We start from the raw sequence: 25573 nt of genomic DNA, 5'->3' as shown, positions 1-25573 counted from the left end.
TTGCGAAAATGATCAAGTGCCGTTCGCGTGGAAGATGTCACTTGTAGCGAGGCTCACAGTCTTCTGTGCTGCTTGGCTGGCTCTCCGAGAAGCTGCTGCTATTCACTTGGTGCTGCTGTAGATCCACAGAGGCTATTGCTCTCTGTTAGGATTTTTATCAGGCTACTGTGTTCTCCTCAGGAGAAACTTCTTCTCAGTTTCTCACTTTTCCCTTAGAAATCTCTTTTTTCCCTCCTCAACCACCTCCTACAGCTCTTCTTTAGGGAAAAAATAAAACTTTTTTCCTCACAAATACCTCCAGGGGACCCATCCATAGGGTTACACATACAAGCGCTGCTCCCACTCGTGGAATATATACTGTGGGTTGGCTGCTTACAGTGGATATAAATTGACATGGCTTATTTGGAAATCCCACTCAAATGTTCAGTTAATAAGCTTGACCATGTCTTTTTATGCAACCATCATACAAAAGGGGTCATTCAGAAACACTCCTCCCCAAAGCCCTTTGCAACACCTGAGAAAAATGAGTATCAGTATTTATATCAGAAAAAAATATTTTGAAAGAGGTTTCAAAGAAAATGCATAATATTTTATAGTATGGGTATAGGAGACTTTTATAAATGGCAGAGATTGTGAACTATTAAGCTGAACCTGTAGTTTGACAGATGTCTGTTGCTTGTTGGCACTTTAGTTTTCACATTATTTTCAGATTATCCAGCGCATCTCCTGCAATAAAGCTGAACAGTGATTGGAGTGATGTTATTTATTCATTTTACATTCAGTCCAAAAGCCATAAAACATTGCACTGATAGATGTAAATAGTCTCAAGCAATTAGCCCTGACTGGATGATAGAAAACATCAAGTCTCTACAGTTTAATAATCAAGATGCTGTATATTTCCTATCAACATTTCAAAACACACTAAACAAAGGAAAATGGCTTATACTGGACAGGCAGATGTATAATGCCCAAAGTGTGACTTGGAAGTATTGTTGGACACATAAATTTGTGGCTCAGGACATTTTACCCCATACAAACATAACTAATCTGTAGAATAAGACACATCTGTTGTAGGTTATTGGTTGTGGAACCATTTTTAACTAAGCAGTAAATGGTGTTGTCTTGTTGCTTATATCATATCCTGATGTTATTGTCACATCTATAATGAGTAGGTATTACATAAGTGTAGTAGCTAAAGTGATGGGTTCAGATTCAAAGGCACTGGGTTCAAATTCCCAATGAGTTGTGAACCTTGATCTTGGTCTATCATTCTTTTTCAACTGAACTTTTTAAAGAGTTGTGAGGATTTAAAGAGATGCTCTCATTCATCTAGCAGAAATGTCATAGAAGAGAGGCTAAGATGTCAACTAAGCATCCACCTTTTTCTTTCAGGATGAAACAGCTTACTACTGACTGTGTGTAACCACCATAAATGACCAATTCAGAAACTAAAATCTGGTAGGAAGGTGATTGTTGGCTCTGGCTTAATCTCATACTCAGTTTGTCCATGATTGTAGAATCCTTAAAAAGACTGGTTTTCTATTTGCCTTGAGTTAGTGAGTGTAGTGGTTAGAGTATTGGATTAGAATCTGGGAGACTCAGGTTTGAATCCCTGCTCTGCCATGGAAGCTGGCTGGCTAACCTTGGGCCAATCACAAACTCTCATCCTAACCCACCTCACAGGGTTGTTGTGGGACAGACGAATGTAAGCTTCTTTGGGTTATCATTTGGAGAGAAATAAATATATAAAAGAAGATAGGCTTTAAATTTTCCTGGAGTTATCATGTGGCAACCATGTGATAAGTGGTTGTCTGCCAGTTATTGAAATATGGTACATGATGATCATATTTATGCAGTCCAGCCCTTATGGGATATTTATTTTAATAAGTTTAATATGATGAAGAACATGGGAAATGTATTTAGGACTAGAGATGCTGTACTCGAAGGTCGCAATCAGATGTAAGCTGAACACTCAGTCTGGTTGGTTTGAGCCAAGCAGCAACAAACACTTGCTGAACCAGTTTCTATTAACTTTTCCGCAAACTACATATGCTGAAAGATCCTGCCAATTTAAACTGATGTGGTCTTTAGCATCACTAACGACTACTTAGATGAACACAGAAGTATAGGATTTTTATTCAAATACAGCATTTATTGATCCCTGATTTACATTATTTGTGAGTGATCTAATTGTCTGTCTTCTGAATGGAGCAGTAACATAACAACAACAACAATAACATTTGATTTATACACCATCCTTCAGTACAACTTAATGCCCACTCTGAGCAGTTTACAAAGTATGTTACTATCCCCAGAACAACAATCACTCCGTGAGGTGGGTGGGGCTGAGAGAGCTCTGGAAGAGCTGTGACTGACCCAAGGTCACCCAGCTGGCTTCAAGTGGAGGAGCAGAAAATCAAACCCGGTTGTCCAGATTCAAGTCCTGCTGCTCTTAAGCACTATACTAAACAAGGATAGATGGCTAGTAGAACTCAACTAGGCTGTGAGAGAATGAGCATGTACAAAAGGCCAGTTGCCTTGTACTACAAGGAATACAGTGAAACAACCTGCCAAACACCCAGGAACAGACAGATGAACTGTCAAACTGATCATCAAAAATCAGGTCCCAACCAGCAAACACCATGCAAAATGAACTTGTCAGTGTTTGAGCATCCCTGCGTAGCACACATTACAATTTATTGTATATTTCTTCAAATTGCTTCATGAAACACTAACTTCCAAATCATCTGAACTTTTACGAAAGTAGGGTGTCTTTTTGCCCTGCCCCCAATTACTATTGGAGTATGAGAATCCTATGGAGGAAGGGCTGGGCCAAGAGACTGGTAAGGCCCAGGCAGACAGCAGAATGACTGCTTCCCTACATGCAACTTTATCATAGTTGTTGACTCTCCTATTTACACTTGTCTAAATAACGCCAGATTAGCTGTTCATCTTTTGGGGACCAAGCAGGATTTTGGGGGTTTCTTTCAGATTTGCTTAGATGAGAGCTTTTTCACATGGTTTGCTAGAGCTGAGGTGGTTCCTCATGCTATTGAAGTGAACACGGACCAGTAGCAAATTACTGTAGCAGAGCAAGGGGATTTCACCAAATGAAGTTTTATTGTATTAAGCTTCCCTGACACTTGCAGCTTATATGTATGTGAAAAATGTCTACATCTAGATACATTGTCAAGCATGAAGATCATCTCTCTATTTTGCCAAGTGCATAGCTGTTGATAATCTACTCCCAGCTGAGGTATGTGCTCATATATATAGAAACACAAACATTTGTTCAATCTTCACCCAAGGCAGTCCATAATGTGTACATGAGGAGGGTACACATGCTGTTGGAGGAAGACAGAAAAACATCATGTACAGCAGGACACATTAACCACTTTAAAGGGCCACTCTTGGTTTTGGTGGTGTTGCATTTTCAAGTTTTGAATTTCCTCTGTGTCAATAACTACAGTCAACCAGTCAGTTTCTAAATATAGCTCAGGTCTAAAATCTTCAGCAGAGAAATGTTAGCATCTTGACTCCTCACTGGGAAGAAGGATTCTGCCGTTGTAACACAACTGGCAATCCTGTTGATGTGTGAGGAAGAATGGAATCCAAGAGAATGAACAGCTGCTTAAAGTAGATTATTTTAAAACCAACCACCAAGAAATGCTTCCAAGACACAGGGGTCACCGATAGGGTGATGAGTAACACTGTGCAGTATTTACAAAGAATCATGTTACAGCTTCTCTCTGTCTCAAACATCTGGGAAGAACCCAGCAGAGCTGACAAACTTTGCTTTTCCTCGTATTTCCTAAAAACATTTAATGGATCTGAAGAGAAGATAGAAGTCACGCCTTTATCTACATGCTGCTAGCATTCACGGATCTGAAGCTGAAATCAGCATCGCAACACATGGCCAAGAAATGCACATATAAATAATTGTTCCTTAGCTGTATAGGACAAATCTCTACAATGGGTGTACCTAATCCACTTCTCTTGTTGCTTAACCCTTCTTGAAATACCTACAGTGTCCTGTCCCAAATGCAGCACATATTCTTTATCTTACCTGTTGTAGGATCTAGCCACTGTTCAAAGTAAGTCAGAAGACTCAAATAGTCTTCTCAAATAGGATACAGCTGGAGTGGGGTTCTTATCTTTTCCCTCACTGCTTTTCCTATCTAGACTGGTCCAGAGATGGTTCCTGTATTTCACGGGAAGGTGGGCAGAAGTTGGCAAGAAGACTGAGAAAAGCAAAGTCAAGCTTTTCCTGCCTCCTGTTTTCCCATTGCAATTTCTGGCACCAACATCCATATCTCACATTTCAGCAATTAATTTGGGGTTGGAAATCCTGGTTTACTCCAGACTTAGGACTAAAAACTTTGTATACTTATCATTAAATTACATGAAGAAAATTACATCATTACATCATCAAAATTACATCATTAAATTAAATGAAGAAAACAAATTCTGAGATTAAATAAATTTAAATTTTGAATGTCACTGTTCAAAGGCTGCCCACCAAACTTTGTAGTAGAAGAGTTCAAGCCCCTGTGAATACAAATTTGGAAGAACATTTTGGTTTTTTTCCAAAATATTGGGAGTGGTTCCTCATAAAAATCCTCCCAAACTAAAAAAAAAAAAGTATCTTGGAAGAATGGAAGTTACATTACTAGCAAGAATTATGTGTAATTTAATTAGTATGGCAATTATTTTCTCTTTATATAATATAAAGTTGGAAAATGTACCACGATTCTATCCATCTTCAATGCAAACTACAGATATAAAACATCGTAGAACTTAAGTACATGGGACAACCCAAGATTTAAATTTTAAACGCATGTGGTTTTTCAACATATGGCTAAAATGAAACAGGCTATAAATATGAGCAAAATCTAGTCTGGGACACTTTTTTTAAAAAAAATGATGATTATCATTCTAGATATAGTGAAATTGTGTTGAAATTTTACCAATAATATCTTATAGGGAGGAATTTCACTGAATATAAAGCAGAAGGAAAAATCCCAAACACTGGGATTACTTCATCGAGAAATTGTAAATATCTGGAAAAATTGCAGGGCTTCTCCCTTCATATCAATTAACACTCATGGGCAGGCTCAGATGAATGAGCAGTCCAAAATGCCTGGCTGCCATCGCATCAGGGATGCAGCATTTGCTTCATAAATAGGGTGTCATATATCTGCTGTGATATTTATTTAATTAAATGTTTCTCCCCTGCTCTTCCTATTGGCTCAGGGTGGCTTGTGGAATGATCACAATGGATATGGAATGATCACAAACATTCTAATTCTGAAGGCAAAAAGCCTAACCTACAGAATGCTGAAAATAAGGGAAATTAATTACTATTTGGTAGAGCTAAGAGTGGTACAAAGTAACTGGAGGCAGAAGGGACTTTGTGCAGTTTGGATGAAGGGAAAAGGGGTGAGGTGCTAACAGAGAACTGAGAATAGAGATGGGCACTAACAGGAAAAAAACCAAACACGATGTTTGTTGTTCGTTGCCATCCACGAACAGGGATTCACGAACATCAACGGACATGACATGTTCACGAACATGTTCCTACTTGTAGGTTCGTGGGAGCCAGAATGGCCCCCTTGGGACTTAGCTGAGCTTGAGCCGGGGAAAGGAGTGTCCATGGGTCTCTCCCTTTCATGTCATTTTCTCTTCACAGTGGCAAAAACTGGACTGTCTGCTGGAAGCTGCTTTGAGGGGTTACAAACTGACCTTCCCAATGTCCAATACCTACCAAATTTGCATGGACATAGTCCTCACTGTCCTCTGAAGACGCCCCAAGTTTCAGAGAGATTGGACCCTGGGAAAGCCATGATCCATGGGTCCCTCCCTTTCCTCTCATTTTCGCAGTGGAAAAAAACAAGACTGTCTGCTGGAAGCTACTTTGAGGGGTTAAAAGCCAGAAGGAAAGCCAGAAGGGGTTCAGACAGAGTTCAGACAGTCCATGCCTATGTTGCCAGGGGAATTGATTGAAAGGGACAGACTTTATGAACAGCTGACGAACGCCATGAAGAGGGCTTGGAATGAACACATGTTCACTGGGAATGGGGCCTCACAAACAGCTTGCTCACGAACAGTGGATTGGGTTGTTCGTGGCTTTTTTTGTTTGTATTGCTGTTTGTGCCCATCTCTAATTGAGAAACTGAGGTCCAAACTAGATGTGACAGCATCATAGTGGTTGCCGCAGGGATGTCACTACCATTTTAAAGTGATTTTAAAATGGTAGAAGGGATTGGGCCTGCAGCACAGAGGACTGAAGCACTCTTGTTTCCCCCTGTGCCTTATCAAGTACCCAAATGGCTGCAATTCCTCTCCCCCCATTGCTGTTGTAACCCTTGAAAAGGCATGGGCGGGGTGGGGGGAATAAGAGCACCACAGTACAGGCTCAACCAGGATCAGTCCCTTAAGGCATTTTTAAAATCACTTTAAAATAGCAGTAGTGTCCTCGTGGAGGCCATGAAAATACTGTCACATTCAGTTTGGCTCTGAGTTGAAAGGGCCCCCGAAGCTTAGGATCCAGAAGTGAATTTGTTAAAGGAACAAGGTAGCGTAGGGCTGTGCTACCACGTACCTAAGACAAAGATTATCTTTGCTTCTCTACCTGATTTCACCCAGTATCCACACAAATGTCATATCAGAAGAGATTACACAATTTGCTCAGCTCCAGGATCCCCCAGGATGACCAGGGTCCCCAGAAATTCCTCAGTGGCTCTTGTACAGAGGATGGAGAAAAGTGCAGACAGAAGTAGAAGGGAAATTGTCACTGAAAGGAAAACAAATACGGAATCCAAAGGGAAAGGGAAAATTAGGGAACCAACAATGGGGTTGTTGACAGGAAATGCAGAGGCGGAGGAAATATGGATGCAGGGAGAACGTGTGTCAAGATCCAACAGGCTGGAGAGGTCAAGGTGTACCTGAGGTGACAGCATGAGTCTATTGATCAAATCAATATATTTCTCATATTAATTTGAACAAGCCTGCTAAACCTTCCACTGCAAGTCTCTAGTGTGTTATTTAATTAACTGAGAGAGTTCAGCCAAAGAGCGCACGTTACTAATCGCTTAAGTATCGTGATACTTGAGTTACAAATTGATATTTGCTTATTATCTCCTGATTCTCATATCAATAGGTTCAAAGGTACATTTTTTCTTTCAGCTACAGTTTTACAGCACTACCAACTGGGCAGTTCTCACACACAAATAACTAAGAGCTGCACAAAGAGGTTTGGGCACATTTCCCATTCATTTACAATGGGACTTGTGCAAGAGATTTTACCTCTTGATTAAGTCTTTTGTATATTACTTCCTGTATCAAAGATCTTCGATATTATTATCTTAGAAAAATTCCATATAGATTGTCATTGTATTTACTTAAAAAAAAAAATTAACGGATTACATCTGCTACAAACTCATATTATTTTTTTAATACGTAATAGAACAACACTGACCTGTCTGCCCAATCTGTAATGCATACCATGTGGAGTCAAAGTTGTAATTAAATACAGTGCAATGCAAATCAGGTCCTCCAAATGTTAATCTCATTATCACCTTCTCAGAGCCGCTTTGCTAGAGAAAGTAACAGCTATTACAGCTTTGCTGCTCATCCAATCAGAATATTAAATTAATCAGTATGGTCCTGACACAACCATTGCCAATGCACTTAATCTTGCTTTGCACATAGCACATGGAATGGGGATGTAGGGGTGGATGGGTAAATGAAGAGACATCACAATACTCTTCCTGAAGCTGGATATATTTGCATTAATATTTTGGGTGATGTTACATTGTAGGATGTTTATATGTGGGAATGTGTTTCAGTCAGATATAGGAAGAGTTTGTTAAAAACTCTATAACAGGTTCTAAATTTCCTGCCATCTGTCTTTCCTTCTGTCTTATTTTTCCCTCTCTTTGACAAGGGATGTTCTTTCTTTGTTTGTTTTCCATATCTCCTGATTTTTTGACCAAAAAAGCTAGATTTTATTAGGAGGGCCCGTGATTTTTCATCTGACTCAATAGTAGATTAAGATGTATGTTCACTATCACCCAGCGTAACTTGTGATTAATGCTAAAGGTAAGCAGGTCTGGATGGGAGACCGCTTGTGTCCCCTTCTCTTACTGTCTTCTACCAGTGCATGAAGACTTTTTCTGTTTTGTTTGGCATTCCCTCACTGACCTTCTTTCCTGACTGGGTATAAAGGTGGCATATTTTTAAAAACAAACAAAAATAAATAATATATGGCTATGCAAGACCACTTGTGTACATAGGATACTTTGTGACTATTCCAGCTTGGAGGAATTGAGGGGCAGGGGTTGGAGCAGCCCATTGGTGTGAACACCAAGAAATAAAATGTTATAATTTCATATCTGGAATCGAAGGGGGCACATCTTTACCATGATTGCTAATTTTGGGGTAGGACATTACTGGTTCAGGTTTCAAATCCCTATGTCTTTGGAGGCATTTTCTCAGATTTTTGGGACCATTATTTTCAATGGGGAACCAATTTGAAGGTCTGGGGCAGCTTTTAAAAGAGATAATGGCACCAGTCTTGCACAGAACACATCCCTTTCTCTAATCTAAAGAACCCCTAAGTTTCAAGCAGATTGAACAAAGGAACTTGCTTTTACAGACCCTTGAAATAGGTGACTTTTGGCACATGCGCATTTTCTCTCCACTCATTTCTGTTGAGGGAGGCATGGCACCATAACCTGCCATTTTTTAAAAAAAGCATCTGATCACAAAAAAATAACAGATTTTTCAGTGTGTATGTTTTTCATAATGCCTAAGGATCCCAGATTTGTGTTACCATTTGAAAAGTCATATCGACGTGAAACAGTGATTTTTGAGTATATTTTCAACTCAGGAATTTCCTAATGCACACCCCCTACAGGGCATAGAATATGAGTTGAATCCTAGAACATGTCAATTCTACTTTTTTCACTACGAGAGATGTTATAAGCCAGCACAATGCTAGTGCCCCCCCTCCTATTTCCCCAATTTCCCCCCCTATTGGTACAGTATATGAAGAACCAGCAGGAAATAGGAATAATCTTTGGGCAGTCTCCTCTGCAGCTGTAGAGGGAAACCTGGACCCCCTATATTACTAGCAGTACAATCCTATGCAGAGTTTCTCCCTTCACATGAACACATGGAGCTGCTTATATGGAGTCAAATGTCTAGTCCATCAGCTAGTGCTTTCATGTCCACCCTTCCTCAAAGGAGTTCAGAGTAGTGTTCATCATTCTCCCCCTGCCCTTCATTACATCCTCACAACAAGCTTATGAAGTAGGTTAGGCTGAGAAAGAGTGCCCAGCCCAAGGTTGCCCAGTGATATTCATAGCAGAATACAGATTGGAACCTGAATCTCCCAGAGCCTAGTCTGGCACACTAACCAGTACACCATGCTAACTCTTGTCTACTCTGATCGACAGGTTTGAAGTAGAAATCTTTCACATCACCAACTACTAATATGGTACCACCAGGAGTGCCAAATGCCCTCTTACAGCTAGAAACAGGTCAAATGAGAATTGAAGCCAGAATATTGCTATCCTCTGTTTATCAGTGGCTCAAGTTTCATAACAACCAAAAAGGCCTTCTCCCTTTAATAAACCAAGATCCTTACCAGCCTAGGTGGATGCAGGTGGTTAAGAGCAACCTAGAAAGAATTGGACTCTCACCTGATGACCTACTGGCTCAGCGCAGTGCCCAGGCAAAAGCTATTATTAAACAAAGGGTGAGAGACATAGAGTTCCAATGAGATTTAGCTCAATCTCCTCATTTTATGCCCCCTAAGTAATCTAGATATGTTATGGGTATGGCCAGATATCTCCCTCACTTGGATGTCCCATCAATGATCATCGAAGGGAAATATAGGAAGATCCGATACAAGGACAGACGCTGCCATTGTTCCATTGGTGAAGTGGAATCACTTATTCATATGTTTTTTCACTGTCCTTTCCATCAAGTCTATAGGGACAAGTTTATTTCCCCATGCTTAGGGCCAAGCTACAAGTGATGAATGACACTTGAACAGCAAGTGTATTTCTCCCTGTTCACTTGCCCTCCACTTGCGCTTCACTCGATTCACTTGCTGTTCAAGTGTCATTTGTCACTTGTAGCTTGGCCCTTAGACAGGCCAATTGCAGAGGCAAATAAGGCCTGCCTAGAGAAACTCCTAATTGATAAAAATGCAACTATCTTCAGGCAAATAGCCAAATTCTGTCCCCATGTGGTTAAATTCCATAATAAGAAGTATGGCCATACATAGTCTGTCCTGCTCTTTTTACGATTTTAACTATTTTAATGTCAATATTTAAAATATTAGAATCACTTCTGTTCTAGAGAACTACATATATTTTAATGTCTTCTTAGATTTTAAATGCTAAATGTATTTTTCTATGTCCTTCTACACTTTTATGCTGGAATTAATTATTCTATTGACTGTTGAAGATGTACTGCCATTGTAATGATCTCTGACCGCTAATTAATTAATTAATTAATTCATTGAACTACTAATACATTTAACTTGAAAAGCCTGGAAGTGAACCTGAGCTAGGGATGTACACTAAAAAAAGTCAGTATTTTTCAGATTTGGGTGTTGGGAAGGTCATAAATATTGTGTCCTCTTATACTGATCTGTTTTGTTTTTCTTTCAGGATTTTGATACTGACAGGGTCCACTATTCCCTATGAGGGAATCTTTGGAGGGGGATGCTGGAGAGGCTATTTTTCATGTAAATTACATCAAAATTGCAATGAAGTGAGGACTGTCTGTCCACTAAAGACCCTCCCCCCAGTTTCAAGAAGATTGAGTCAAGATGTTCAAGTCTATGGCCCCTGAACAAGGTGTCTCCAGCCATCCTCCATTATTTTCTATGGGAAAAAATCCAGTACTTTCTCCAGGGCTGAGAAGTCTTGGTGAAACACAAAGAGCAACCATTGACCAAGAAGAAGCAACAAAGCTCAAGAGAACTAGCATCAAATCAAAGAATCCCCCAAACTCAAAAATAAATGAATATTCTAAAGCAAAATTAATATGAGTAATAACTTCCTCCCAAAAGGACTGAATAAGTGGATATGTCCAAAACATATGCTTAGGAGACATATCTTGTGAGGTACAATGCCAACAATTGGACACAGTTTTTAATCTTTTGCTTTAAAAATGCTGTGTTATCCAATATACCTTATATTTTTTGCTGAATAAGTTGCAGCTTAAGATTTATAGAAGCTACAGGTATAAGGCTTAAAACCATGTCCCATTGCTTTGACCAAACTAGATCACTGGCAGAATCTAGCTCACTATTCCATTCATCTCAGAGACTATGCATATCATATTTATTAACCAACATCAAGTATTTATAAACAAATATTATAGATTTCATTTTCTGTGTTGATTCAATGAGAGTTTCCAGACATGGGGGAGATGCTGAAACACTCAAAGGTGCAGGACCTTATGTAAACACCAAACAAATGTTGCAATTGTAAATATTGCCATTCTGCAAAAGTTGACAAATCTGACCTCAGACCTCTGCTGAGAAAATGACAAAAATTCATTATAACCTATTCATTGTACTGAGGACCTTATAAACTTATCAGCATTTGAGTGTATTGCATATCGATGACAATTGCATATGGACTTAGATATCTGGAGACCCTTTATAGTAGCTTATGTATAGAGTTGCCACTGTTATTTCTTCTTTCCTTCCTTCCTTCCTTAGGAACAAAGAATTATAGAGTTGGGAGGAAAGTCATCTAGCCCAACCCCTTGCATAATGCAGGAAATTCACAACTACCTCCCCCTCACACATTCCCAGTAACCCCTTGCTCGATGCCCAGAAGATGGCAAAAAAAACCCTCCAGGATCCCTGTCCAAACTGACCTGAAGAAAATTGCTTCCTGACCCCAAGTGGGCATTAACCTGGGCATGTAAGAAAGGGCCATGAGAACTAAGCACTGGTGTAACCCTTGCCGCCCTCCCTCTCATGATCTGTCTAGATTCATAGAATCAGCATTGCTATCAGATGACCATCTAGCCTCTGCTTAAAAACTTCCAAAGAAGCTGACTGGAAGAAGTTTAAGGACTATGTGGAAAATAAATGGGATGTGAGAGGACAACTGTGGACTTTAGATAGTTATTAAGTAATATGAGCCATGAGAATGAACATGAACTTTACCTTAGATAATAGGGACTACATAGTAATTAGAGATAACAATAAGAAATTAAGGGGTTTTAGTGCTGTTGGAAGTCAAAAAGGGAAAAGGGGGAGGGGGAGGGGGAAGGGATGGGGGGCATATACTGTAATTATAAGGGTAAATGAGTATGTATTGTATATTACGTAATATGTTAACTCATTCAATAAAATTTCTATTAAATAAAAACTTCCAAAGAAGGACAGCCCACCACCTCCCGAGGAAGCCTTTTCCACTGAGGGACCACTCTAACTGTCAGGAAGTTCATCCTAATGTTTAGCCAAAACCTCTTTTGATTTAATATTAACCCATTGGTTCTGGTCCGACCTTCTGGGGCCATGGAAAACAATTCTGCACTATCCTCTATATGACAGTTGTTCAAGTACTTGAAGATGATTATCATATCACCTCTCCATCGTCTTCTCTCCAGGCTAAACATACCAAGCTCCTTCAACCTTTCCTCATAGGACTTGGCCTCTGAACCCCTCATCATCTTCATTGCCCTCCTCTGGACATGTTCCAGCTTGTCTATATCCTTCTTAAATTGTGGTGCCCAAAACTGAACACAATTTTCTACTTTTCTTTCTTTCTTTCTTTCTTTTTCTTTCTTTCTTTTTTCTTTCTTTCTTTCGTTCGTTCGTTCGTTCATTTGTTCCACAAATAAATAATTTTTAATAGTGGTATATCTGAGTGGTATAGTAGTATATCTGAGAATCTGAGATATGATTTTTGGACTGGATATACCAAATTGCACACCTCTACCTGGGACTCTTGGCATGCAAGGCAAATGCTCTAAGCCTATTGGAATAAAGCATATTGAAATGAAAACCTGACATCACTGTTCTTTGGGACCCTCTGCGAAAATAACCACTGAAACTCCTCCTTGCAAATCTCCTTTAAGATAAGATTCTGAGTTCCAGGATAGTAAACACACAAGTTGATAGAACCCTCTGTCCTGGTTTGCTTATGATAGCCACAGTTTCTCAGCATTTCTGTCTATCTCAATCACAGATTAGGAAAAATGAGCATAATGTATACACAAGAGTTATGCCTTGAATGTGTATACTATTTATAAATAATAAAATGACAGACCTCTATGTGAACTCCTTTGCAAAATGGCAGGTGTCTGTATGATGGCATGCAGTACAGGCTTCAGATTATTTAAAACTAGAGTAGTCCCACTGACTGTCATTAGGACTGCTCTCTGAATAAGTGATGAAAACATTATAGCCGTATGCAGATGATTCACGCACAGACCCTTACACAGAGGCCATTGTGAAGCAATAATAATCAATATTCATGCGATCCTTTTAATAATTTATCATAATAAATATTTATACAACATACATGATGAGGCAATATAAATGTTTTAGTGGCACACATCGGAGATTGCTGCATTATTTAGGGGAGATGAAGCTACAAGTAAGTTGTGTGTCTCATCCCAAATGTGTCCTGTGAAAATTTTGACACCACTGTGTCTTTGGCAAATGCCTCATGTGCTCCCAAAGTACCGTTTTGTAAAACTTCTGAGGTGCTTCTGAGGCGTTTATCCTCAAAACACTCCTTGAATGAATGCCCCTCTCTCTTCTCTGTAGTTTGTTCAGATAGGTTTTTGTTTGGAAAGAATTTGAGAGTAAATAGATTTCTTTAACAATAGTACACCGTAATTTTTAAAAAGTATGTACTCTGCTTTTCAGCATTAATTAATTTAAGTACATGTAGCAATAGTTCAACAGTTGTGATAATTTTAATAGTTTTGGGAAATCCTCTTGAAATCCTGAATGAATGAACACACTTAAGATCATTTATAATAATGTACAGTAATTAACATTCAGTCTTTCCATCTTACCTGGAAATATGGTCCATTGAAATCAATGAAACTTTCAACTGACTGGGAATTTGCAATGGGCAGCCAGCTATGGTGTGGTATCTACATTTGTAGAATGCTAGATGAATTTACTAGCAGACACAGAGTTGGCTCCATGCTCAAGTTTCTGCAGTTGCAAGACCTTCTGCCTCCAGGAACAGGATTTCTAGGGCATTTGGGACTGCTGCAGGAAGAGTGTGGTAGCCCCACAATCTTTGTGTCTGTGGAAATGCTAGCTTGGATCCAGACTGAATTTTCCTTTCCATCAGGAATGCTGGCTCCATTTTCTGTAGACTGCATTTGCCCATTTTACCACTAAGCAGTGGCAACAGTATTCCTTAATCTAATCTATTTATTTAAAATATTTATATTATGTCGTATTTCCACAGATTCAAAGTGGCTAACAAAGCAACAACTTGTCCAACACAAAAACAATGTAACAGTCCACTAACAATAAAAAAATACAAAAGATATATACACATCACTGAGGTGAAGTATCCCCCACCAGCTCTAAATGCCACAGCTGAGCTGCACAGTGGGGGGAAACTGCAGGGAGAAAGGGTGGGCAATTGGTGTTCCCAGGGATGCTATGGCATTACTTCTGGTGCAATCCAGAAGTGAGGTCATCATGTTGGATGATGCTCCAGCAGTCACCCAAAACTCTATGGTTAAACCATAAATTCGGGATGAAGTTTGGATGAAGGCAGTACATTGTCAGTAATGTCACAATGCTGCCAGAAATGCCCTCCTCACCCCAACAGGTGAATCTCCTGCGAGTTGCCAGCCTTGGGCTGGTGAACCTATTAAACACACAACGTTAAAATACAGAACAATCTGCCAAAATAGTTCACGTCCATAAAATGCCCTTTGAAATATAACTGTTTGACACACCTTCCTGAATCCAGCAAGTGAAACCACCCTCTACACCCACACTGGTAAACCATTCTAAAGGACCACAGTAAAAGCTGCCAACCTGACTGTTACAAGACGGACAACCTTATTGGGAGTACACCACAAGCGGAAGGCTGTCTGAAGAAAACAGTATTGGGTTGATTGTTAGCATTCTCACAAAACATAAACTCAGGCGCAGAGACAAAGTTGACCATTGCAAGTCATGGCAGAGATGGAGTCTTTTAATTTTTTTTATAATTTTGAGGGGTGTTATGTACTGTACAGGGCTTTTTTTCTGGGAAAAGAGGTGGTGGAACTCAGTGGGTTGCTCTTGGAGAAAATGGTCACATGGCTGGTGGCCCCGCCCCCTAATCTCCAGAGGGGAGTTTAGATTACCCTCTGCCGTGGCACGGAGGGCAATCTAAACTCCCCTCTGTCTGGAGATCAGGGGGCGGGGCCACCAGCCATATGACCATTTTCAAGAGGTTCCAGAACTCTGTTCCACTGCGTTCCAGTTGAAAAAAAGCCCTGGTACTATAGCATTTCTTGTTCTCTTTTCCAGAAGAAAATCTTTTGTTGAAAAACTCCTGTGGAAACCATTTAGCATTACGTCTCTTTAGTGTGGCTCATTTGTTTTCTCTCTTCTTTTTCTACTTTTACAATTGTATGACAGCCAAGGGAACACACTACCTACAAGACAAAGCAGCCCTTAAACTATCACATGGCCAAATAACTGCTGATTCCAATACTTTGTAAAAAGACTCAGATACATAATTCCAATATCTTTGCCTCCAAACCCCGGAGCCTTGCTGTGTGCATTTTTTAAAATTATAACGTTGAGGATATGCAGAGTTTCTTTGAGGTGACAGGCGAGCAGCAGGATTCCATGAATATGTATAGCATGCTTGAAAAAAATAAATTAACAGGGGCCAGCCACTCCAGTGACCCACTTACTTAGGCTGTCATTGATGAGTGTGACAGGAAGGTTCTATAAGACTGGAATCTCTGTGACAGGTTTTTCTCCCAATCAGCTCATATACCTTGTGCATTTAGATTGCTCGATGCATTGCATGGCAGCTAGATAATTAATCACTAATTCATCAATACTGACATCAAGCTATATGTTATAACTGATCGACCCCTTGCAATTCTTAAGGCAGAAAGTACAAGTTCAAAAATAGAAATCATTCAGAGCAGCACAGATCATAAAGCGCTCTAGCGTGTGTGTAGAGGAAGTGGAGGAGGGTGTCATGGTGGAAGAAGGTCATTTCTTCTCTGTCCATGATTCCTTGCCATATGCCACACTGTCCAACACATGTTCAAGATGTCTTATTTATCAATCTCTTTCTTAAAAATTAGTTGTATTTATTATGTCTGTAATGTAAAGTTTTTATGTATTATTACTTATTCGTTTTAAAATATTTATGTACCACATTCAGGTGGGGAGGGGATCGCCCAACAGAATAGTAAACAATTAAATCACTAACATATGACAATCCCCACTAAAGCAACTAAAAACAAATCCAATGCAGATAGTGAGAACAGAGTTGCCAAGTCTCCTGCTCTAGTGGGAAACCTCCCGCACGGCAGCCTCTGTCCCCTACTGACATTTGATAGGGCAGCAGAGGAAAAAATGGGGGGGGGGATTGATGTCACTTCTGGCATGAAGCCAGAAGTGATGTTATTGCATCAGGGGGATGCTTTAGGATTTCACCAAAACTCTATGATAAAAACATAGAATTTGAAGGAATCCCCAAATCCTAGTGCATCATCCCAAGACATCACTAGAAGGAATTTTAATTGAGAAAGACAATAAAATATCTGATTAGCATGGATTAAAACAGAAATTTGGCTTAAAAGGTAGTGTGTCAAGAGAGAAAGGTCAGAAGGAAAACCACAGTCAGAATGCTAGCAGAAATAAAAATGTTTGGGCTCGGTGCTGGAAAATTTACTGACTTGCTTGGATTACTTATGTCCAGGGCTTTTTTTCTGGGAAAAGAGGTGGTGGAACTCAGTGGTGGAACTCAGGAATGCACAACGACGTCACTTTGGGTCAGCTGGAACAAGGGGGGAGTTTTTTTAAGTTTAAATTGCCCTTGGTGAAAATGGTCACATGGCTTGTGGCCCCGCCCCTGATCTCCAGACAGAGGGGAGTTTAGATTGCCCTCCGCGCCACTGCATGGAGGGCAATCTAAACTTCCCTCTGTCTGGAGATCAGGGGGCAGGGCCACCGGCCATGTGACCATTTTCAAGAGGTGCCGGAACTCCGTTCCACCGCGTTCCCGCTGAAAAAAAGCCCTGCTTACGTCACCAGGTCTCTGTTGTGCATGAGGTAATATATCATATCAAATCAACTTTGTTGAAGTACATGGGCTGCCTTTGCACCTCTACATTTGGAGGCCTTCATTAGTCAGCATCAGTCGTCATGCTGGTGTGTGCTCAGAATATACTAGACAGAACTACATTTCTCATGCAGCAATATGGGAATATGTATATGTGATCAAATGAACACAAATGAAACGCTCAGCTTTGGGAGCAAAGGCAGGGTGATGAAATGGGAAATGCCAGAACACTGGAAAGACAAAGCACACAGCTTCCCTCACTCGACATCAATAACTTCTCTTCCCCAGTGAGTTAGAGAAGCTGTATGCTTTGTCTTTGTAGTATTCCAGCATTGTATTAAGCAACATAAACATATCGAAACATCCAATCAGTTGTTTGCAAATGCCTGGGCAAATAGAGAATTTTTGGCGGGATGCTAAAAAGTTAAGTTGATTACTGTGCATATTGTAGCCATTATGGTGTAGTTAGACTAGCTGCTAGTGCAGAATGCTGTGGCTAGACTGCTAGTCGGAGCCAGCTAGCAGGAACATGTGATCTCAATAATGCAGCTGTGAGGGACTGCGCCTTTTAAAAGCCTGGCAGTGCTGTAGAAACAGCTGAAGGACTGTTAAGGGTTAACCTCTCACAGACAAAGAGCTTTGAGTGACAGGCTACTCCAAGGAATCTAATGGGTAGCATGAACTGGAAAGAGGAGGATCTGTTTTCAGTCCAGGCTGAGAGGAATCGATTGCGAACAGTTGGGAGACAGAGTCCTAACTGAGAGCAGTTTAACACCAATAGGAGAACTGGGGGAAAGTTGGCAAGGAAATTTGGGGAATGGGTGCAGAGCAGACTCCTGTTCAGACCAAAGGAAGGGGATAGATTTTCTAAGGAGAGGAAATTTTCCCTATCCAGTCAAACAAGGAGGCAGATCTGGAGAGTGGAGAGATCCCTGGTTGGGTGTAGTTGGAAACTGCCTTTTGGAGACCTTAAGAATCAATTTTAAAATGAAGGAAAGCACTAGTGCTTGGAGAGAAGAGGATGGGGTACTGGAAAGTGGGTACCAGCATTCTTAAACCCAAAAGAGACAGAGTATCTGTTAATTCCTATATTCTATTCCTATCCTTAGGGCCACAGTCCCACAAAGAAGCCTGGTACTCAGGCACATTATTAGAGGGGAAATTTAAATTATTTTGGAATATAATTCCTGGTGGCAGCGATCTACTCAGAGGGGGTACAAAGAAAAAGGTTAAAGGCTAAATCTAATACTGAGAAAGAAAGGGGCTCGTAACACAGTGAAAAGCAACACTTCCTGGGTTCTTCTAAAGAAGCTCATGTTCTACTGAAGTAGAACAAAGCAAGGTGTGGCTTGCTTTTGATGCTTTTGTCAGAGAAACAAATGGGCACAAGCACCAGGAAACTCATCAGTGTGAACCAGATTGGGGATCACTGCATTATAGCAGTAACTTACAATGGGATTTTCCTGTGTGAACAAGCCAATCCAGTTGTGAAGGATCACTATAGTGCAGCAATAGAACAATATCCAAATAACATGTGGATAAGGCTGTAGTAAATGGAAAGATACTCTATGGATGTATTGTCAAAGGCTTTCACGGCCGGAGACTGATGGTTGTTGTGGGTTTTCCGGGCTGTATTGCCGTGGTCTTGGCATTGTAGTTCCTGACGTTTCGCCAGCAGCTGTGGCTGGCATCTTCAGAGGTGTAGCACCAAAAGACAGAGATTTCTCAGTGTCACAATGTGGAAAAGATGTTGGCAGGTCATTTATATCTACTCAGGAGGGGTGGGGTAGAGCTGAGTCATCCTGTAAGAGTTTCCCAGGGTGCGGAATGCTAATGCCGAGAGGCTTCACTGTATCCTGAGGAGGTTCTTTTGCATATGGATTGGTGCTTGATGTGCTAATCTTCTCTGCAGGGCTATTGTCGGGTGTAGAGTGTTTTGTTAGCCTGGTGTTTTTCAGAACTGGAAACCATGCTCTGTTCATTCTTAAGGTTTCTTCTTTCCTGTTGAAGTTTTGCTTATGCTTGTGAATTTCAATGGCTTCCCTGTGCAGTCTGACAAAGTAGTTGGAAGTGTTGTCCAGTATTTTGGTGTCCTGGAATAAGATACTGTGCCCTGTTTGAGTTAGGCTATGTTCAGCCACTGCTGATTTTTCAGGTTGTCCAAGTCTGCAGTGTCTTTCATGTTCTTTTATTCTTGTCTGGATGCTACGCTTTGTGGTCCCGATGTAAACTTGTCCACAGCTGCAGGGTATATGGTATACTCCTGCAGAGGTGAGGGGGTCTCTGCTGTCTTTTGCTGATCGTAGCATCTGCTGTATTTTTCGGGTGGGTCTGAATACTGCTTGAAGGTTATGCTTTTTCATAAGCTTTCCCATCTGATCAGTAAAAGTGCAAAACCACTTTTCCTGTAGGAGACTGTTTTTCCTACACCCGACAATAGCCCTGCAGAGAAGATTACCACATCAAGCACCAATCCATATGCAAAAGAACCTCCTCAGGATACAGTGAAGCCTCCCGCCATTAGCATTCCACACCCTGGGAAACTCTTACAGGATGACTCAGCTCAACCCCACCCCTCCTGAGTAGATACAAATGACCTGCCAACATCTTTTTCACACTGTGACACTGAGAGATCTCTGTCTTTTGGTGCTACACCTCTGAAGATGCCAGCCACAGCTGCTGGCGAAACATCAGGAACTACAATGCCAAGACCACGGCAATACAGCCCGGAAAACCCACAACAACCATACTCTATGGATGCTCAAGAGCACTGTTGTTTTATTATTACTTCAGGCATTCTTGGCCGAGTTACGAGAGAAAACAGGTCCTCTCAGGACTTTCTGGATGCAGTCAGCTTTCCAGAGAATGGCAGGCCAAAGTTCACATCACACAATTGTCGTCTTCTGTTGTTTAAAGCATTTCAAAGGTGTACAGCTTTGGTGGGCTGAGCACTTCTTTCTGACCTATTGAGAATATGCAGAAGATATATTTTCCCTGCTGGAATTAAAGCACAGCTGCAGCTCTTATGCTAACTGATCCATGAACGTCTCCCTCCACCCCCACTGCTTTATGTGAATCTATATATTTTCAGGAATGGCGTCTAACTTATGACCATTCCTTGTAGGTGACTGAAGCAGAGTCTTGAGTGTGGCAGAGCAAAGTCCACGGTTCTATGTGAATAACGTAATTCTAGCCACTATGTAGACAGTCCTCTCAAGGACACAGAGATTTTGCTCCACTGCATAATTTAGGGCATAGAAAGGTATAGCTCTGCTTAGGATTGCACTGTGAGATTGCTAAATCTAAAGGTAGGATAGCAACCCTATAAAGAAACAAACAGATTCAGCTGGAAGTTGTGGAGGGGTAAGATGATTTTTAATTCATTCTACAGACTGCAGTTTCTTTTCTTTTTCTCTTTTGCTTTTTTAAAAAAATGCCTGGAATACAATAATTGTTTGTACTGCCCTGTGAAGAGACTTCTTATAGCTTTGATTTGGGAAAATACAATCGGCCCTAGAAGCGATCCCCCCCCCATGCATCAGCCAAGGGGGGGATCGGGAAAGAGATGAGTGCTCCCTCATCCTCCAGCCCCTTGCTGTCGCTTGGTTGAGTGTGGCCCTCCCAAGGCCCTGCAGAGGCAGCAGGGAGTCCCGCCCCCATAGGGCCACTGTGGAATCTTGAGAGGGCCTAACCGCCATGCTGAGCCTTCCCGCAGTGGTGGTGGGCTCCTTGGGCACCACAGTGGCGGGCTTCTCCATGGCAGTGGTGGTGGTGGCGGCGGGCTCCTTGGAAGCCCTGAGGCAGCAAGAAGGCTCATGCCAGGCCTTTCCACAGCCATGCTGGGCCTTTCCAGGCCTCTGGAGGCTCCGAGGAGACAGCGAGGAGACGGTTTTGCCTCTGACTTGCTTCTTATCCCCATGTACTGCTCCTGTGCAAGGATAAGAAGTGAGTCTTTGGCAACATGGTTTGCCTTTTATGTCTTAGGATATAGAAATGAATGTAGTTGGAAACTTTCTCTCCACTTGTTCAGATGCAACTGGTTCATACATGGAAGCCAACTTCTTGCTTTTTTTCCTGTGAGTCACTCAGTTAAAGTCCTCAGTGAAAAGCTGGATGTATACAAATACAGATGGCAACAGTCTCCAAGTTACCCTCTTTTTGCAACAAAAATTGCATTCTGCAACCACATGAGGTGGTTTGAACATGTGAAACTGTTATACAAATAGTATTATTATGAGGGTAGGGGATTTCTCCTCCCTCCCCAAAAATGCACTGTTTTAGGTATAGCCATTAATCCTCTTATTCTTTGTTTTCTCTTTTAAAAGAGGGATTATGGAAGTTGCAATCTTTGCGGTGAAAATGTTCAGCAGGCAAACATACCATTTTTGATGGCTGCAATCACTCATGAGACGTCCCGGTGTCTGGCTTGGGCAGTGTGCTGAATAGCTTGGTAGCTGTGCAGTAGCTCTGGCGGTACAGTTTCACTTCCTTCTTCCTTGTGACCACTGCACAGCAGGTAAAATTGATCCCCCCCCCCAGATTATAAATGGTTTGATCTAGTAATTAAATAAAGCTTATGCAAAATGCTGCCAATCCAAGCAGACAACATGGACTTCAATGAATATCCAGTGGTAAGATTTTTTTAAAAATGTTTATAAATCACTGATTAAAGAGTTTTCTCACACTTTGTCTAAACAACTGGCTGTAGAATAGCGTACAGAGACAACAGGTCTCTTGTTGGAGAAACTGTGACTCCCATTGGGCTGTTTGAGTGAGCATGTGTGAAATGGTACCAGTTGCACTGCACTGAATTGCACTTGATTATGTAGCAAGGAACCTATTGAACAGTCTTGAGTTGCTCATGAACAGAGTTGCCAACTTTGGCTTGGGAAATTCCTGGTGATATGGTAGCAGTGCCCGGGGAAAACAGAGTTTGCGGAGGAAACCAAGCTCTGTAGGGAAGTGGTATCACTCTAAAAATTCCATTTCTCCTTGATTCTATGTTATATCATAGTGTCCACTCCTTAAAGCTTCCATTTCCTCCAGGGAAACTGATCTCTCTTGTCTGGTGATCAGCTATAATTCTTGGAGAACTAAAGGGTTTTCCTGGATGTTGGTAATTTGACTCATGATCAATGAAACTGTTTTTGAAAATGTTGATTTACTTTTGAAAATGGAGCTGCATTGGTGGTGTCATGTCTGTGCCCCATCCATGCCATTGTTTTCATGCTGAACCAGTGATGCTGTTCTGAACCAATGTTTCATGCTGTAAATTGATGCCATATTACCAATACCATAACTGTTTTGCATTCACAGGTTTTTAGAAGCTACAGGAGTCTTATCTAACGGACTGTAGAAACTCTCAGTGTGTCTGACCTTGTACCATGCTCACTCCCATGCACTGTTATGTCACAGCTTTGATCTCCTGCTTTCCCAGTGTCTAGACTTGATAGTACAAACATGTGAGACGTTCTCAGGATGGTTTGCATCAAAAGTCCTGTTTGGCTGATGGGAGGAGGAAGGAGTAAATGTATGAGTTAAGAGAAAGGATTTTCTCACATGTTGCCATTCCTGTCAAATTGATCTTTACTGCTTAGTAGCTTACCTTGCTTCTGAGTAACCCTATGGACATATCTGTGGAAATGATTTGATTTTTGAATAAAACCATTTAACCAAGAGCCTGGATTCTTGCTGCAATGGTACAGGGATCTATCTGCCATAGCCTGTCATCCATAGCCTGACAGGTGGCATGACATCACTTCTGGCAATTACCTTGAAGTGATGTCACATCACTGGTTTAACCGATGGGAAGCTCTAGGATTTGAACAAAACTAAAGAGTTTTGCCCAAATCCTAGATTGTCATATCAATGTTATGTCAGCAATGTGATATCACTTCCAGTATTTCCCAGAACTGGTATTGTGCTGCCAGCATGGTTCTGTTTTCCTCTGTCACTGCATCCCTTCTCTCCTTATTATTTATCATTTATTTCATGAGCAATTATTTTCAGCTGTGTATTGCTTTGGGCAGGTTTCTTTCCCATGTGTGTGGAGTTGGTTTATATGTGAGAAGTCACCTTCAGGCTACTATTGAGCTCTTCCACAACTTCTGGTCCTCTCATGGAGCCTTGTACTAATGGATTGTTTACTGCCTTAGAAATATGTCTTAGATATGTTCAGGAGCACTGCTTATTAAACTATGTACTTCCCATAACTAATAATCAATCCATAAAACCATAATCAACCATAAAAAACCATTTCTATAGATTATATCAAAATTTCCTGTTTTATTTTTAGGTGGCAGCTGAAAGGTTGTGAGTTTTACCTTTCATTAGTTTGGAGTTTAAATCACAGACCTCATGATGCTATCTGTATTTATGGGTGTGTGAAGTAGGGACTAGAGATGGGCACGGACAGAAAAACAAACATGATGTTCATTGTTCGTTGCCATCCACAAACAGGGACTCATGAACAATCATGAACATGGCCCTGTTCACAAACATGTTCATGGTTGGCTGTTCGTGGGGGCCAGCAGGCTCTCCTCCAGCCATCATCCAAGTCAAGATCCCTACTGCACCACTCCCAGAAACCTGACCTGAGCAGGCACCAGGAAAGGTACCAATAATAAATAATAGCTTGGCCCCAGAGCCTGGCAGCAGCCCTGGAACTTGAAGGGGTAGATCCCTACCGCACCACACACAAAGAAAATTCAAGCTCCAATGTACTCTCTCTATCAAAATGCCAACAGCAACTGTCTCTCTCCCTCTCTGCTGTCTGCAAACTAAGCCAGAGCTGGGAGCCCCCATCCTCCCTGGTCTTTGCTCCCCTGTTGTAACAAATTTGGAGCTCCACACTTGAAAGGAAGACCTGCCTATCAAGCTAAATTGGGCTTAGATTGGGGTTTCCAGGGCAACAGCAGAGTTCAGACAGAGTTCAGACAATCCCTGCCTAAATTGCCAAGGGAATTGATTGCAGGTGCCAGACTGTCCGGCTTGACTAAGAGCAACAAACAGCAACAAATGAGGCTTGCAACGACCACCTGTTCGTTTAGAATGGGGCCTCAGGAACAGCAAATTCACAAACAGCAGATTGGGCTGTTTGTGGCCTTTTTTTGTTCGTATTGCTCTCCGTGCCCATCTCTAGTAGGGACTTCTTATCTGCTCAGAATAACTCAAAACTTCTTGGTACTTTGAAATGTGTGTTTCTGTTTATGAAAAGGGGAAGACAACAGATGGTTTTATTGAGTGGACAGATCTCAACATTTAAACAGAAACATTTTGAAAGTATAAATGGTATTTGAATGCATAAATACATTTTTCAAATAAATACATAATTAAGCAAATTGTAACTATTCAGGTAGGGATACAAAAACTATTGTATAGTCACTGGCTACAATTCTGCAGCTAGGAACAATGCATGGATTAGATTGTGTGTGGTCAACAAAACTCTAAAAACAAAACTCTAAAATAACTAGAAACCAAGAACTACTGGGATTAAGAGGGTGATGATATTGCTGTTTGTGTATTCATTTTGATAATTACTGACTCACTTTCTGTTTCAGAATGAAATGCCCAAGGCATCTTACAAGCACAAAATAAAATAGTAAAAAATAAAAAGTCAATATCAAAGCAGTAAAAATCAATCCATATATAAACATAGAAGCATGTGACGGAGATAGCTAGAGGTACGGGAGAAGAGTTGTTGGATTTGACCAAGGAAGTCACAGCAGATGCCTTTGCATGTAGAAACAGGGCTAGCCCAGCCCCATAGCTGGACATAAAGGGATTCTGGACCTAGAATAGACCAACCTTGGAGAGGGGCACAAAACAGAGAAGTAACACAGTTGTATGGTCTTGTGTGGATTAGAAAAGTCATCTACCCCGTGTCAGTATATGCAATTCGTTGAGGCCCAGGTACAGAGAGTCTCTGAGAATGACAAGAATGTCTAGCTTCACAGGAGTTGGAGATAGAACACAAGGATGGGAGTATTTGTGAAAGGCCAAAAGATATTAATATGCATGAGAAACTTGTAATGGCTAATTTTCCATAGACTGTTAAAATGTAGCAAGAATGAACTAACAATTTTTATATACTTTTAGCAGATGTTTATAGATAAACCTTGTCTGGTGTTTGAAGTTATAAGATAATTAGTTAGCTAAGAATTAGTTAGCTAAGAATATGAGCACTTATCAAGTGGGACAATTGGTTATTGTTAGGAGATGGTTCTGAAACCCTATAAATATGAGAAGCTGAATTGATC

This window comes from Eublepharis macularius, chromosome 1 (assembly GCF_028583425.1).
Source record: "Eublepharis macularius isolate TG4126 chromosome 1, MPM_Emac_v1.0, whole genome shotgun sequence".
Lineage (NCBI taxonomy): Eukaryota > Metazoa > Chordata > Lepidosauria > Squamata > Eublepharidae > Eublepharis > Eublepharis macularius.
This window is presented reverse-complemented; position numbering follows the sequence as displayed.